General features: G+C 52.7%; 7 non-coding genes and 1 pseudogene across 7 annotated transcripts; 5 read left to right on the forward strand and 3 right to left on the reverse strand.

The window, feature by feature from the left end:
- Positions 1 to 1309: 1309 nt before the first annotated feature.
- Positions 1310 to 1474, forward strand: LOC148812540 (U1 spliceosomal RNA). Its single transcript, XR_016086329.1, has one exon. It is a non-coding gene; the product is annotated as a U1 spliceosomal RNA (small nuclear RNA).
- A 622-nt stretch (positions 1475 to 2096) lies between these two features.
- Positions 2097 to 2215, reverse strand: LOC148812541 (5S ribosomal RNA). Its single transcript, XR_016086330.1, has one exon. It is a non-coding gene; the product is annotated as a 5S ribosomal RNA (ribosomal RNA).
- A 4051-nt stretch (positions 2216 to 6266) lies between these two features.
- LOC148812542 (U5 spliceosomal RNA) lies at positions 6267 to 6381 on the forward strand. Its single transcript, XR_016086336.1, has one exon. It is a non-coding gene; the product is annotated as a U5 spliceosomal RNA (small nuclear RNA).
- A 404-nt stretch (positions 6382 to 6785) lies between these two features.
- Positions 6786 to 6902, forward strand: LOC148812543 (U5 spliceosomal RNA). The gene has a single exon (XR_016086337.1). It is a non-coding gene; the product is annotated as a U5 spliceosomal RNA (small nuclear RNA).
- A 766-nt stretch (positions 6903 to 7668) lies between these two features.
- Positions 7669 to 7785, forward strand: LOC148812544 (U5 spliceosomal RNA). Its single transcript, XR_016086333.1, has one exon. It is a non-coding gene; the product is annotated as a U5 spliceosomal RNA (small nuclear RNA).
- Positions 7786 to 8098: 313 nt separating this feature from the next.
- LOC148812545 (U5 spliceosomal RNA) lies at positions 8099 to 8213 on the reverse strand. The gene has a single exon (XR_016086334.1). It is a non-coding gene; the product is annotated as a U5 spliceosomal RNA (small nuclear RNA).
- A 7101-nt stretch (positions 8214 to 15314) lies between these two features.
- Positions 15315 to 15432, forward strand: LOC148812546 (5S ribosomal RNA; annotated as a pseudogene).
- A 624-nt stretch (positions 15433 to 16056) lies between these two features.
- Positions 16057 to 16220, reverse strand: LOC148812547 (U1 spliceosomal RNA). The gene has a single exon (XR_016086332.1). It is a non-coding gene; the product is annotated as a U1 spliceosomal RNA (small nuclear RNA).
- Between the last annotated feature and the right edge of the window lie 563 nt (positions 16221 to 16783).

Genomic DNA, 16783 nt, shown 5'->3' on the forward strand with positions numbered 1-16783 from the left:
CAGGCTCTGTTGCAGTCTCTGTTCCAGCGGTTGTCCAATGGGCGTTGTCCCGGCGTCCTCTGGCTACCGGCCAACCAGTCGAGGTGCAGCTCGGAGTAGGACGGGCAGAGGAATCTGACTGCGGCACGCAGGGCAGTCGTTGCTCCGAGGGGATCTACCAGCAGTCCGGCTGGCTAGTAGAAAGTCTCTATGCACAGTGTGTGACCGCGAGTCCTCACAAGTCACTCTTTTGCCTGGGAAGAAGCTGGTTCGTTCCCGGTCCAGCGCTGCTTCTGAATAAGCTATTCAGGTTGTCAACGAGGGTCCAACTGTAGGCTGCCGTTGATCAAGCGGCGCATTCACGTTGGTAGAATTCTGAGTACGTACGGGATCCGCGGCCTCGAGCTTAGAACAAAGTCCAAGTCCCTTTGCAGACAACAGCAGTTGTCACGTGATTGTCTCTGAGGATGCGCGAAAATGGCCAAGGAGAGCCCAGAACTGAGCTTGCGCTCCCTTTTTGACCAAGACCCAGATGTGTGCTGATTGGTTGAGAGTTTGGCGGGCATTGGAGACCCACGTGGTATTACCACGCCCTGCCAGTCCCTGATTGTTTGGTCAAGGTGAGATATGAGTCACTTACTCTTGACACTTAGGAATGCAGTCCAGATGTCCATTCGGCACTCCCTAGACAGATAGGCGCCAATGGATGACCATTGATCATGATAGCCAGGCTTAGCTAAGTACATCCCCATCTGGGAGCTGTCCCTTATCAAAAGAAAACATCTTAAATCAGCCTGCATGAATACTTTCTCTGTGGCTGCACCACAGAGATGGGGGGTGAGATGGGGCCTCATTTAGGACAGCATACCACCGCTTAATTCTGTCTTATTAACAAGCATTGCTGCTACAACGGCATCTCTCCTCTCAAACTTCCTCCTGACGTGTTTGACAGGATCTGGGCCGTGGTGAACAGTGGGAAAGACGTCCTGTGGAAAGTGAGGAACATGGGACTGTTCAAAGGCATCGAGGTCCCAGTCAAGGCAGCAGGTAGCCTGGCCCTGTTCATCACCCGAGAGAACTATTACCTCAGAGATCTGTGGAGAGAAGGGAGGGAGGAAGCAGAAAATCTGTGGGAAATAGAGAGCATAGGTCAATATCTCAAGAAACTGTGAAAAACATTATCATGTTTAAGTAAAGAATGTGATTTGCACCAGAAAAAAAGAAATTGTTGCTACGCAACTGGTACCGTGTCAAAATGTAATGAGATGTGATTATATATACTGTTTTAAGTATGTATATTAATGTAAAGCTTTCTAATTTGTGATGTCCTGTATTTTTTTGTGAAAAGAAAATAAAGTTCTTAAAAAATCGATTCACCCAGAGCGAGGCTCGGCCATTGCACTCCGGCTGTGCTGACCCCTGCGAATTCCCCAAATGTGGGAATCTCGACTGCCTAATTTCTGGTAGTGGGGGACTGCGTTTGCGCTCTCCCCTGATGTGCTTGGTCCAATATCAGATACGGAAGAGTTATGACACCACGAGCTGCGATAGGATCCCAGTTCGAAAGGAGTCGATGCCACTGCTGGTTCTCGGTTTCTTTTAGTTAGAGGTCCGGAGAAGCATTTCAAGCTGGTTACGCTACTCCTTCCGGACATTCATCCCTTTTCAAAGTCAGTCATTTTGCTGTAGTCTGCATTATTTAGGCTGATTATCGAGGTTAGCCTTTATTTGGTCATGGGAGCCTCGGTACTGTATGCTAATTCTCAAGACAGTTTCACCCATTTTCTGATTGCTAGGTTCTGTACCAGTGCAGACATGTCAAACAGTGAATGGCTGTACCTCTATTATATCCGTGCTCAATGAATGAAATCAGTAATAGATGAATATATGTATAGTTATACGAAAAACAAGTGGTTTATCGACTCATCTTCATTTGCAGATTTAGAGGCAGCTTCGATATTCGTTTTACAAATGGTTTTTTTTTTATATGGGTCACACACATGCCATAGCAACAAAACATCTCTAGAGATGAGGCTATAGATCACCTTTCCATCCTCCAGGTTTTCCTCCCAAAACCTACGGTACCAACGGCGACCCCTGCTGGCCGAGAGAGCAAAAGCTTGCAGCACCTGATATTCCCAGGCAGTCTCCCATCCAAGTACTAACCAGGCCCAACCCTGCTTAGCTTCTGAGATCAGACGAGATCGGGAACATCCAGGGTGGTGTGGCCGCAAGCAAAAGCCATGGCGCCTGACTCGCTACTTGAAGCTGTGTGTGGCTGGGGCTCCGCGCCCCCCTAGCGGGACTGAAGGATCGTTCGTGTGCAGCTCTTTGGAAAGGAGCTTCTTTCCAAATCGCATTGTGTACCTGGATGTTGGCGAATGTGCTCCCTTGTGTTGACTTGTCGCGCACTGGAGGAGAACAAACAAACTGCTTTATGTCGTGTCTTTCACAAGACATAAACCTCCAATGCACAGCACTCAAAACATTTCTGGGCTGTGGCGTGTTTATTTCAGCACATAAAGCGCACCAATCCAACACGTCGGCCTGGCGCGCGGCGCCTCCGCCCTCTTGTGGCCTTGCGGCGTCAGAGCAAGAGGCTCCTTCTCGCTGCCTTTCCGCTGTGTTGCAGAGCCCTGAGAGGGAACCTGGAGCGCACACTTTGTGGGGGCGGGAGACCGCGTTCGCGCTCTGCCCCCGATCTCTTGCGCGAGTGCTAAATCTCACGGTGCCAGCCAGCGGCCAGGAGACAAGTACAATATCGCGGGACAGGGAGGCCTCGTCGTTGATTGTTACATATGAGACGGGGATTAGGAGGAGACCCCGACTGATTGGTAAAGGGGAACACTAACACCAGAGTGACACCCGCGGCGTCTCATTTTGAGAGACGCCCTGGGATTTCTTAATGGCCAAGGAGGGTCGGGACCTCGGTTTTACGCCTCCCCCGAAGGACGGCGCCTGTTTGTGCAGCAGAGTGTCGCCATCAGGATGCTGGGGCATAAGAAAGCCACACAGACCGCAGGGTGAGCGCTCCCTACTGGTCCCAGTCACACGTCTTGCAGGAGCAGCAGCAACCTGAGCTTTTCCGGGGGGAATCTCCCATCCGGGTGCCGGCTAGGCTCACACCTGCTGGGCTGCCGTGGGTGAGCCCAGTCGAGAGTCGCAGGGTGAGATCTAGTCACCGGGGAGAAACGATACAAGCGAAGGATTACTCGGCTCCCAGCACTTGAAAAAGCCGACAAATGAATTTTTCCCGCCGGAGCTGAATGTACCTGCATGTGTCGTGTCATCTACTTCCCCCGCCCCGCTGTGTTTGCTGTATTGTCTTTGAAGCCGGCCCCCGAGACGAGACGGGCTGTTCCTGTGCCCCAATTAACACTTTACAGGTGCCATTCCCCGGTATTGTGGCCATTGTCGGTGGTCACACGCGATAAGATAAGGTGGAGGAGAGCGGGGCATGCCCAGCGCCAGACATTCAAGGAGGGGGCTGTGCGAGGTGAGGTGAGGTGCGACACGCTGGAGCCCCGACGCTGCTAATGCGGAGCACTTGTTGAACTGGCATTGAAAGGACGTGTGCGCACGGAGCGAGCCTTCCCTGCGGCGGAGCGTGGAAACTTTCTCCCCGCGCTGCAGGAGTTGTGTGCGCTGCAGCGGTGCCGAGAGAACAGCACAGAAGGCAGCAGGCTCTGGAGAGCGGGTAAGAGACAAACCTTGTGGGCAGGCGAGCAGGCCCGTTTTTTGGAAATTGCTGAAAAGGCTCCGGTGTTTGTTCGGTGTGTGGCAGGCGCACGACGCGAGCTTGCGTAGCGATCTGCCGGTCTGGTGTTATGCAAATGAGGCCGAATATCGTCCCGGGACATGCTGCGAATGCGCATTGGCGACTGCAGATGTATAGGAAACGGCGCGCTCGTTTTCTCGTTTTGCCCACCCTTTTGAGTGTTAGTGTGGCGTGTGAGTGTGCGAAACAGTGGGCCCAGCAGGAGGCGGTGGTGTGTGGGGCGAGGAGCTGGCCTAGGCTGCGCGCTTTGTGCTGTGGGTGCGGGCCGCTTGCAGGGGTTTGTACAGCTCATACTTACCTGGCAGGGGAGATACCTTGATCAGCCTGTAGGTGGGGTTGTTGGATTGTTTTCTTGTTTTGTGGAAGCAGTGTTTGTTTTGCAGTTTACAAAATGTCAACTTTTGGATCCCGCAAGAATGCTGTGCGTTTTGAGCTTTTGGATGACCTCTTCATGGATTGTATGCAGTTCAGCAGAAAAGTGTTGCAGAAGGAACTTGGCTTTGAACCTCGGCACTTGGATTTTATCTTCGCTCTCCCAGGTCAGAAAGCATTTGAGGTTGTATTTGCTACCTATCCTCTGTTTGAACAATGTGTGGATGTGTTTGAGGCAAAAAGAGGGAAAGTTCCTGCTCTTGAGAAGATCAACTTGCAGCCTTTGACACAGAGAGAGAGGAAAACCGTGCATGTTGTTATGTTCTCGGAACTGGCAAAGACGGAGGACATTCACACCTGGCTTAACCAGTACTGCACCGTCCACCATGGAACTGAGGTTACAGATGTTGACGGTATAAAAACAGGAGCAAGGAAATTTGAGGTTCGCTTGCTACCGGACAATGTAAATGGAGGCTTAAGGCACCTGCCCTCTACAATCAGGCTGGGCGCCTGCAATGGCTATGTTTTTTATGTGGGACAACCAAAGGTGTGTCGGCGCTGTGGTGCTGTGGGACACCTGGCATCGTCCTTCACTGTGAAATGCTGCAAGACCTGTGGCAAACAGGGACATTTAACCTCTGACTGTTCAATGCTGCCAAAGTGCAATTTATGTGGCTCGGAAGGACACGTTTTTAAGAACTGCCCTCACGCCTACGCCAATAAACTCAAAATGAGAAAGGATGAGGCAGTGCTTGTTTCAGCCAAACCGGCCCGAAAAGCCAAAGCAAACAACAAGTCAAACAAAGAACCCTTGTTGGACAAAGACTCTCAGCCTCCAGCCAGGATCAGTCCTGCTGTGGATCCGGGGCCGGTGGAAGAGAGATCCACTACGCCCCCACAACCGCAGACTGCACCAGACAAGCACGAGGGTTTGAAAACCCCCGAGAACAGCGAGGACCCCTCCCCCACTCCTGCTCCTCAGAACGAGGGCCAGTGTGGGGCCCCCCGGTGGAGCGGGTCCAGCGAGGATTTTTTCTTATAAAATATACTTTAATCAGAAAAAAAAACATCGCAAAAGTACACATCTCACACAGTAACTCTCCGAAAAACGACGGCGGAACGGCGGTGATTGTCCGTTATCAATCGTTGCAAGGGTGGGCGGATTTGCGCTATTGTGAGAGTCCCTCCAAACCCTACCACTTGCTGTTAATCCTTAGTCCCTGTACAGGGTCCATAGTCCTTTCCAGCGCTCCTTTGCCGTAGGGAAACCCCATTTGGCAACGTCGCGCTTCATCCTCCTCCTGAGGTCCGCCAGGATCCTCTCCTCCAGCTCCCTCGCTCCCCACTCGATGTTGTGCCGGATGAGATTGTTCCTTGCATCCCACAGGCCTTTCTTTGTGAGGGACAGCAGCAGCCACATCAGGAACTGCGTCCCCTTGTCCACTCCGGTAGGTGCCAGCCCCAGCAGAATGTACTGGTAACTGAGCACCGCACCCGTCTCCAGGAGTTGCATAGTGTTGTCCATTCTGCCCCACACCGCCTTGGCGAAGGGGCAGCTCCAGAACACGTGCTCCTGAGTCTCCTCGACGAAACACGTGTCCCGGGGGCAATGCGGATTCCTGGTAAGCGAGTGTCTGTAGAGAACCTCTCTGGTGGCCAGTCTCTTGTGTACGGCCATCCAGTTGAGGTCCTTTAGTTGATTGTCCAGTTCTTTCGGCTGCGTCCTTTCCCAGACTTGTCTGGGAACTTGCAGCCTTTCGTCGGCGACCAGATGCCCCCTCACCTCTTTGTACAGAGCTCTGTGGTTGGTGCAGAGCTCCAGCTGTCTCGTGGCCTCGTACTTCCTGCTCCACTTGACAGCATGGGTGTAGAACTTCGGTCGCCTCTCTGCCTTGGGCCCAGTGTTTGACCACTGGACCAAGTACCTCATCGGGATGGAGAGCCACAGCCTGACAAAGTACTGGTACTTGTGGCCGATGGGCTCCCGCAGCGCCCGACAGAGGTTGCAGAAAAAGATGCAGTCGAGTGATGAGCCCGGAGCTGAACGGTTTGTTTGTGAGGCCAGGTGCATTGCCAACCACGACCGGTAGGGCAGAGGCTTTGGAGGCGGCCTGGGCTCCTGCAGCTGAGTGGCCACGCACTCTGGTTTCTCTTCATCTTGTACAAATCTTTCGCCTTTTACTAAAGATTTCCGTGGAGAGGAGCATGAATGAGTTCCATGCAATTTTTATGCTACCCTGCTTTTGGGTGGGGCGCAGCTGGGCTGGTCAAAGAGAGAAAACAATCGCTGGCAATCGCTCTTGTTACTGCGGTTGTGGCCATCTGTCCCGTGAGTCCTGGATCTTCTGATTCCTTCTGATTCCTACTCTTTTCACGGGCGGGCGGGATGTGTCTGCCCGCCGGGGATCTTGGGAACTCGATTTGCATAGCGGCTTCCCAGAGTGCGTCGTTTCCGTACAGTGTGGCCGGTTGTTTTCCGAGTCATCGCGTCGCCGCAGCACGGATTGGGCACGCCCGCAAGCCGAGAGCCGCAGGCGATGAGCCCGGAGCTGAACGGGCCACACCGGCTCGTTTGTGAGGCCAGGTGCATTGCCAACCACGACCGGTAGGGCAGAGGCTTTGGAGGCGGCCTGGGCTCCTGCAGCTGGGTGGCCACGCACTCTGGTTTCTCTTCATCTTGTACAAATCTTTCGCCTTTTACTAAAGATTTCTGTGGAGAGAAGCATGAATGAGTGCCATGCAATTTTTGTGCTTCCCTGGCTTCGGGTGGGGCGCAGCTGGGCTGGTCAAAGAGAGAAAACAATCACTGGCAATCGCTCTTGTTACTGCGGTTGTGGCCATCTGTCCCGTGAGTCCTGGATCTCTGGCCTTCTGATTCCCGCTCTTTTCACTGGCGGGCGGGATGTGTCTGGCCGCCGGGGATCTTGGGAACTCGATTTGCATAGCGGCTTCCCAGAGTGCGTCGTTTCCGTACAGTGTGGCCGGTTGTTTTCCGAGTCATCGCGTCGCCGCAGCACGGATTGGGCACGCCCGGAAGCCGAGAGCCGCAGGCGATGAGCCCGGAGCTGAACGGGCCACACCGGCTCGTTTATGAGGCCAGGTGCATTGCCAACCACGACCGGTAGGGCAGAGGCTTTGGAGGCGGCCTGGTCAAAGAAAGAAAACAATCGCTGGCAATCGCTCTTGTTACTGCGGTTGTGGCCATCTGTCCCGTGAGTCCTGGATCTTCTGATTCCTTCTGATTCCTACTCTTTTCACTGGCGGGTGGGATGTGTCTGGCCGCCGGGGATCTTGGGAACTCGATTTGCATAGCGGCTTCCCAGAGTGCGTCGTTTCCGTACAGTGTGGAAGGTTGTTTTCCGAGTCATCGCGTCGCCGCAGCACGGATTGGGCACGCCCGCAAGCCGAGAGCCGCAGGCGATGAGCCCGGAGCTGAACGGGCCACACCGGCTCGTTTGTGAGGCCAGGTGCATTGCCAAACACGACCGGTAGGGCAGAGGCTTTGGAGGCGGCCTGGCCTCCTGCAGCTGGGTGGCCACGCACTCTGGTTTCTCTTCATCTCGTACAAATCTTTCGCCTTTTACTAAAGATTTCCGTGGAGAGGAGCATGAATGAGTTCCATGCAATTTTTGTGCTTCCCTGCCTTCGGGTGGGGCGCAGCTGGGCTGGTCAAAGAGAGAAAACAATCGCTGGCAATCGCTCTTGTTACTGCGGTTGTGGCCATCTGTCCCGTGAGTCCTGGATCTCTGGCCTTCTGATTCCTGCTCTTTTCACAGGCGGGCGGGATGTGTTTGGCCGCCGGGGATCTTGGGAACTCGATTTGCATAGTGGCTTCCCAGAGTGCGTCGTTTCCGTACAGTGTGGCCGGTTGTTTTCCGAGTCATCGCGTCGCCGCAGCACGGATTGGGCACGCCCGCAAGCCGAGAGCCGCAGGCGATGAGCCCGGAGCTGAACGGGCCCCAGCTGCGCCCCACCCAAAGGCAGGGTAGCATAAAAATTGCATGGAACTCATTCATGCTCCTCTCCACGGAAATCTTTAGTAAAAGGCGAAAGATTTGTACGAGATGAAGAGAAACCAGAGTGCGTGGCCACCCAGCTGCAGGAGCCCAGGCCGCTTCCAAAGCCTCTGCCCTACCGGTCGTGGTTGGCAATGCACCGATTTCGATTTTTAAGAACTTTATTTTCTTTTCACAAAAAAGTACAGGGCATCACAATTTAGAAAGCTTTACATTAATATACATACTTAAAACAGTATATATGATCACATCTCATTACATTTGACACGGTACCAGTTACATAGCAACAATTTCTTTTTTTCTGGTGCAAATCACATTCTTTACTTAAACATGATAATGTTTTTCACAGTTTCTTGAGATATTGACCTATGCTCTCTATTTCCCACAGATTTTCTGCTTCCTCCCTCCCTTCTCTCCACAGATCTCTGAGGTAATAGTTATCTCGGGTGATGAACAGGGCCAGGCTACCTGCTGCCTTGACTGGGACCTCGATGCCTTTGAACAGCCCCATGTTCCTCACTCTCCACAGGGCGTCTTTCCCACTGTTCACCACGGCCCAAATCCTGTCAAACACGTCAGGAGGAAGTTTGACAGGAGAGATGCCGTATATGACGAAAGCAGCGGTCAGGGTAAATTGGGGCGAGAGAGCTTGCAACCAATCTTCAAACTGTGCCCAGAAGGCCTTAGCAAAAAAGCAGGACCACAGGAGATGGGTCACAGTCTCCTCCTCGCCGCAGCCCACCCTAACGCAGCGAGGGCTGGGGGTGAGGCCCCTACGGTACAAGAAAGTTCGTACCGGTAAGCACTGGTGGACGACACTCCAGGCTAAATCTCTGTGAATGTTGCACAGAAACTTAGAGGATGTGTGTTTCCACACCTTCCTTGTTTGGGCTGATGTTAAAATGCCCACAGGGGTCTGCCTATTGTTCTGGGGTGCAACAAAATCTTCCAGTTTTTGGACGCTGACATCTCGGAGGGGAATATGGCCAATTGGGTGAGATCTTAGAAAACTTTTAACTGTCCCATAAATTGCAGGGCATGTGTCAGAGAGTGGGACATCCAGCTTGGGTCTGACACCCCACACTCTGAACACCTCCCTACCTATCCAGAGCCTGGAAAAATAAGTCCAGGTACGCGCTGCAGGTGCTGTTGCAAAGCCTCTCAGCACAGAGGCCAGGAAAATGCACAGCAGCTTCGTAGCAATATCTGGGACAGACTTCCCCCCTGAGGGTAGCGGCCTGTACATTATTTCCCTTCTGAGTCTTTCCTGCTTCCCACCCCATAGAAATTGAAACATCAATCTCCTCAGCACCGCCGCAACACGGTGTGGGATTGGGAAGGTAGAAGCCAGAAAATTCAAGATAGGCAAGAGCTCAGCTTTGATGACCAGCACCTTCCCTGTCATGGTGAGGTCTCGGTCCTTCCATTGCATCAGTTTTTTGTTTAAGATTGGCAATTTGTTCTGCCAATTTACTGTTCCCATCTCTTCTCCAAAATACACCCCCAGGACCTTAATTCTCTTCTCTTGCAGCCTGAGATCATGTCCTTCTTTTGGCTCCCTCCAGTTCTGATAAAAAATCTCACTCTTAGATTTGTTAATTTTTGCAGAGGAAGCCAAAGAGAAACGATCACAGCACTGCAGAGCTCTGCTAATTGAGGCATTGTCAGAGAGGAGCAGGGTGACGTCATCCATGTATAGAGACGTCTTTACCTCTCCTCCCCCACTTCCAGGCACTGGTATCCCATTAATGGCCTGATCCTGGCGCAAGGCACAGGCTAAGGGCTCCATAGCCAAAACAAATAACAAGGGGGATAATGGGCAGCCCTGCCTCACCCCTGAACAGACTTCAAAGGGGCGTGATCTATTGCCATTAACCATTACTCTGCTGTTGCTACCTGTGTACAGCAGGTTAATCCACTTTCTCATGATGGGGCCAAACTTCATGTGCTCAAGTACCGATGTTAAGTACTGCCGGTTTAGGCGGTCAAAGGCCTTTTCTAGGTCTACACCTAAAATGCACAGAGGGAGGGAGCGATCCTCCGAGTACAGACAGACATCCCTCAACAAGGCCAGGTTGTCGCTCATCAGGCGTCCTGCTATCCCACAAGTCTGTTCTTTCCCTACCAGTGAGGCCACTACATTTTTTAGGCGCAGGAAAAGGGCTTTGGACAGGATCTTAGTGTCCACGCCTAACAGGCTGAGGGGTCTCCAGTTCTTTATGTCATTCTTTGCTCCTTTCTTAAACAAGAGAGAGATAGTGCCTTCTCTTAAGGAGTCAGGCAGCAATTCTGTCTTATAGCTTTCCTCGAATAGGAGCAGTAGCGGATCCTGAAGCAGGTCCCAAAAGGTGCAATAAAATTCTTTAGGGAGCCCGTCAGCACCCGGAGTTTTTCCCTTCTGTAAGCTCTCCATAGCCTGTCTCAGCTCTTCTACTGTCAAATCCCTCTCTAGTACTTCCCTATGTTCTTCGCTCAAAACGTTTTCTAGCTTTGAGGTGAAAAAAAGAATTTCTTCATCCTTTACCTCTGTAGAGCTGTACAGTCTTGAGTAGAAGGCCTCGGTGCAGGAGAGGATAGCACTCGGCTCTGTTCTCTCTCGTCCCTCCTCATCAACTACACTTTCCATGACAGACTTGGAGCCTACCACTTTCCTGAAAAAGAAGCGAGTGCACTTCTCATTTTCTTCTAAGAACTGCACTCTGCTTCTTAACAGCACTCCTCGACTACTTTCTTCGGCTATGCTCCGGATGTCCTTTTTTAAAAGGGTGATATCCTCGAGCACATCGAAGCCACTGTGCAGCATCGTTTAGAGGCGCTGCAGCTGCCTCTGTTTCCTGTCTAGCACTCCTCTCCGTCTGGCAGCAGCCTTCCTTCCCTCAGCCATGAAAAAGGCCTTTGTCCTCACCTTCACCTCCTCCCACCACTCTCCTACTGACCCGTACAGACACTGCAAGGACAGCCACTGTGATAGTTTCTCCTTGTAGCGGGATACTACCCCCTCGTTCTCTAGCAGCTTTGTGTTGAGTTTCCAGAGGCCTGGGCCAAAGACAGTCCCGCCCTGGAGTTCCACTCTACACCCTAAAGCCTGATGATCTGAGAAGAAGACAGGCTGAAGAGTGACCCCAACAACTTTCACTCTCGCTGAGACAAAGCAATAGTCAATTCTGGAGCTGCTATTCCTCCCTGACCATGTATATCCTGCTGTTGTGGGATATATACATCTATATGTGTCTGAGAGTTTAAAGTCTTGAACTAAGTTTTGCAGGGCCAGTGAGCTGGAATCCAATTTTATCGGAGAGCTAGACTGCCTGTCTGTGTGCTCTAAGATACAATTAAAATCCCCTCCCACTATCACGTCTGTGCTACATAACAATAGGGGAGAGAGTGCCTTGAGTAGCTCCACCCTTCCTCCCACGTCAGTAGGACAATACACATTGATTAGCCGCAGGTTAACGGTCCCCCATTCCACATCCACACACAGCAACCTGCCATCTATGACCCTCTGAATACTTTTCAATTTGAAAGCCCATCCTTTGAAAAGAATGGCCACGCCAGAGGCTCTGTTGTTATTGTCCCCTGACCAAACAGAAAGCCCTTTATCCCACCTATCTTCAAAGCTTTTATACCTCTCTTGATAGGCTAAAGCACACTCCTGCAACATCAACACATCTCCCTCTCTCTGCTGGAGGTAATCAAAGACAGACTGACATTTAACTCTGTCATTGATACCTCTGGTGTTAAGAGAAATTATGTTTAGAGCCATATTACATAAGAAAGTGGAACCAGTCTTTACAAAACACATTTCTCTTCTGTCTCACCTGTTACCTTCTTCTTTTTCTTTTTCTTCTTACCAATTTCCTGCCAGCCATCCTCTGAAAGAGCCTTCATCAGGGTGGCAGCAGTAAAAGCGTTCACGGAGTCCGTTTCAAGGAAGGGGGTAGAGGGAGGGGTGGAGGGGTTCCAGCTGTCCCCATCACCATGCTCTCCTTCCTCCTCGCTCGGGGAGAAAACAGAGTCATTTTTCCTTTTCCTCACGTCCAGCTCCTGGGAGCACTGAGGGGAAAGGGGTGCAGCCGATGCACCAGTCTCCTCTTCCCCCTCACCCACCAGCTGCTGCAGATCCTCCGTGATGGACTGGATGGAGGAGAGGAGGGCGTCTGTAGCACTTGCAGAGTCTGGGAACAGCAGCTCCGCTGAATCCTGGGTATCCTCGCTGGACCCGCTCCACCGGGGGGCCCCACACTGGCCCTCGTTCTGAGGAGCAGGAGTGGGGGAGGGGTCCTCGCTGTTCTCGGGGGTTTTCAAACCCTCGTGCTTGTCTGGTGCAGTCTGCGGTTGTGGGGGCGTAGTGGATCTCTCTTCCACCGGCCCCGGAGCCACAGCAGGACTGATCCTGGCTGGAGGCTGAGAGTCTTTGTCCAACAAGGGTTCTTTGTTTGACTTGTTGTTTGCTTTGGCTTTTCGGGCCGGTTTGGCTGAAACAAGCACTGCCTCATCCTTTCTCATTTTGAGTTTATTGGCGTAGGCGTGAGGGCAGTTCTTAAAAACGTGTCCTTCCGAGCCACATAAATTGCACTTTGGCAGCATTGAACAGTCAGAGGCTAAATGTCCCTGTTTGCCACAGGTCTTGCAGCATTTCACAGTGCAGGACGATGCCAGGTGTCCCACAGCACCACAGCGCCGACACACCTTTGGTTGTCCCACATAAAAAACATAGCCATTGCAGGCGCCCAGCCGGATTGTAGAGGGCAGGTGCCTTAAGCCTCCATTTACATTGTCCGGTAGCAAGCGAACCTCGAATTTCCTTGCTCCTGTTTTTATACCGTCAACATCTCTAACCTCAGTTCCATGGTGGACGGTGCAGTACTGGTTAAGCCAGGTGTGAATGTCCTCCGTCTTTGCCAGTTCCGAGAACATAACAACATGCACCGTTTTCCTCTCTCTCTGTGTCAAAGGCTGCAAGTTGATCTTCTCAAGGGCAGGAACTTTCCCTCTTTTTGCCTCAAACACATCCACACATTGTTCAAACAGAGGATAGGTAGCAAATACAACCTCAAACGCTTTCTGACCTGGGAGAGCGAAGATGAAATCCAAGTGCCGAGGTTCAAAGCCAAGTTCCTTCTGCAACACTTTTCTGCTGAACTGCATACGATCCATGAAGAGGTCATCCAAAAGCTCAAAACGCACAGCATTCTTGCGGGACCCAAAAGTTGCCATTTCGTAAACTACAAAACAAACACTGCTTCCACAAAACAAGAAAACAATCCAACAACTCCACCTACAGGCTGATCAAGGTATCTCCCCTGCCAGGTAAGTATGAGCTGTACAAGCCCCTGCAAGCGGCCCGCACCCACAGCACAAAGCGCGCAGCCTAGGCCAGCTCCTCGCCCAGTTCCTCGCCCCGCACACCACCACCTCCTGCTGGGCCCACTCTTTCGCACACTCACACGCCACACTAACACTCAAAAGGGTGGGCAAAACGAGAAAACGAGCGCGCCGTTTCCTACACATCTGCAGTCGCCAATGCGCATTCGCAGCATGTCCCGGGACGCAATTCGGCCTCATTTGCATAACACCAGACCGGCAGATCGCTACGCAAGCTCGCGTCGTGCGCCTGCCACAAACCGAACAAACACCGGAGCCTTTTCAGCAATTTCCAAAAAACAGGCCTGCTCGCCTGCCCACAAGGTTTGTCTCTTACCCGCTCTCCAGAGCCTGCTGCCTTCTGTGCTGTTCTCTCGGCACCGCTGCAGCGCACACAACTCCTGCAGCGCGGGGAGAAAGTTTCCACGCTCCGCCGCAGGGAAGGCTCGCTCCGTGCGCACACGTCCTTTCAATGCCAGTTCAACAAGTGCTCCGCATTAGCAGCGTCGGGGCTCCGGCGTGTCGCACCTCACCTCACCTCGCACAGCCCCCTCCTTGAATGTCTGGCGCTGGGCATGCCCCGCTCTCCTCCACCTTATCTTATCGCGTGTGACCACCGACAATGGCCACAATGCCGGGGAATGGCACCTGTAAAGTGTTAATTGGGGCACAGGAACAGCCCGTCTCGTCTCGGGGGCCGGCTTCAAAGACAATACAGCAAACACAGCGGGGCGGGGGAAGTAGACGACACGACACATGCAGGTACATTCAGCTCCGGCGGGAACGAGTCATTTGTCGGCCTTTTCAAGTGCTGGGAGCCGAGTAATCCTTCGCTTGTATCGTTTCTCCCCGGTGACTAGATCTCACCCTGCGACTCTCGACTGGGCTCACCCACGGCAGCCCAGCAGGTGTGAGCCTAGCCGGCACCCGGATGGGAGATTCCCCCCGGAAAAGCTCAGGTTGCTGCTGCTCCTGCAAGACGTGTGACTGGGACCAGTAGGGAGCGCTCACCCTGCGGTCTGTGTGGCTTTCTTATACCCCAGCATCCTGATGGCGACACTCTGCTGCACAAACAGGCGCCGTCCTTCGGGGGAGGCGTAAAACCGAGGTCCCGACCCTCCTTGGCCATTAAGAAATCCCAGGGCGTCTCTCAAAATGAGACGCCGCGGGTGTCACTCTGGTGTTAGTGTTCCCCTTTACCAATCAGTCGGGGTCTCCTCCTAATCCCCGTCTCATATGTAACAATCAACGACGAGGCCCCCCTGTCCCGCGATATTGCACTTGTCTCCTGGCCGCTGGCTGGCGCCGTGAGATTTAGCACTCGCGCAAGAGATCGGGGGGAGAGCGCGAACGCGGTCTCCCGCCCCCACAAAGTGTGCGCTCCAGGTTCCCTCTCAGGGCTCTGCAACACAGCGGAAAGGCAGCGAGAAGGAGCCTCTTGCTCTGACGCCGCAAGGCCACAAGAGGGCGGAGGTGCCGCGTGCCCGGCCGACGTGTTGGACTGGTGCGCTTTATGTGCTGAAATAAACACGCGACAGCCCAGAAATGTTTTGGTGCTGTGCATTGGAGGTTTTTGTCTTGTGAAGACTTGCCTTGTGCTCCTCCGAGCAGTTTGTTTGTTCTCCTCCAGTGCGGGACAAGTCAACACAAGGGAGCACATTCGCCAACATCCAGGTACACAATGCGATTTGGAAAGAAGCTCCTTTCCAAAGAGCTGCACACGAACGATCCTTCAGTCCCGCTCGGGGGGCGCGGAGCCCCAGTTACACACAGCTTCAAGTAGCGAGTCAGGCGCCATGGCTTTCGCTTGCGGCCACACCACCCTGAATGTTCCGATCTTCTCTAATCTTCGAAGCTAAGCAGGGTTGGGCCTGGTTAGTATTTGGATGGGAGACTGCCTGGGAATACCAGGTGCTGCAAGCTTTTGCTCTCTCGGCCAGCAGGGGTCGCCGTTGGTACCGTTGGTTTTGGGAGGAAAACCTGGAGGATGGAAAGGTGATCTATAGCCTCATCTCTAGAGATGTTTTGTTGCTATGGCATGTGTGTGACCCATTTAAAAAAAAAAACCATTTGTAAAACGAATATCGAAGCTGCCTCTAAATCTGCAAATGAAGATGAGTCGATAAACCACTTGTTTTTCGTATAACTATACATATATTCATTTATTACTGATTTCATTCATTGAGCACGGATACAATAGAGGTACAGCCATTCACTGTTTGACATGTCTGCACTGGTACAGAACCTAGCAATCAGAAAACGGGTGAAACTGTCTTGAGAATTAGCATACAGTACCGAGGCTCCCATGACCAAATAAAGGCTAACCTCGATAATCAGCCTAAATAATGCAGACTACAGCAAAATGACTGACTTTGAAAAGGGAATGAATGTCCGGAAGGAGTAGCGTAACCAGCTTGAAATGCTTCTCCAGACCTCTAACTAAAAGAAACCGGGAACCAGCAGTGGCATCGACTCCTTTCGAACTGGGATCTGATCGCAGCTCGTGGTGTCATAACTCTTCCGTATCTGATATTGGACCAAGCACATCAGGGGAGAACGCGAACACAGTCCCCCACTACCAGAAATTATGCAGTCGAGATTCCCACATTTGGGGAATTCGCAGGGGTCAGCACAGCCGGAGTGCAATGGCCGAGCCTCGCTCTGGGTGAACCTCCTTCTTGATCAAGGTATCTCCCCTGCCAGGTAAGTATGAGCTGTACAAGCCCCTGCAAGCGGCCCGCACCCACAGCACAAAGCGCGCAGCCTAGGCCAGCTAATCGCCCCGCACACCACCGCCTCCTGCTGGGCCCACTCTTTCGCACACTCACACGCCACATTAACACTCAAAAGGGTGGGCAAAACGAGAAAACGAGCGCGCCGTTTCCTACACATCTGCAGTCGCCAATGCGCATTCGCAGCATGTCCCGGGATGCAATTCGGCCTCATTTGCATAACACCAGACCGGCAGATCGCTACGCAAGCTCGCGTCGTGCGCCTGCCACACACCGAACAAACACCGGAGCCTTTTCAGCAATTTCCAAAAACCGGGCCTGCTCGCCTGCCCACAAGGTTTGTCTCTTACCCGCTCTCCAGAGCCTGCTGCCTACTGTGCTGTTCTCTCGGCACTGCTGCAGCGCACACAACTCCTGCAGCGCAGGGAGAAAGTTTCCACGCTCCGCCGCAGGGAAGGCTCGCTCCGTGCGCACACGTCCTTTCAATGCCAGTTCAACAAGTGCTCCGCATTAGCAGCGTCGGGGCTCCGGCGTGTCGCACC

This window comes from Atractosteus spatula, assembly GCF_055471065.1.
Source record: "Atractosteus spatula isolate fAtrSpa1 chromosome 10 unlocalized genomic scaffold, fAtrSpa1.hap1 SUPER_10_unloc_2, whole genome shotgun sequence".
NCBI lineage: Eukaryota > Metazoa > Chordata > Actinopteri > Semionotiformes > Lepisosteidae > Atractosteus > Atractosteus spatula.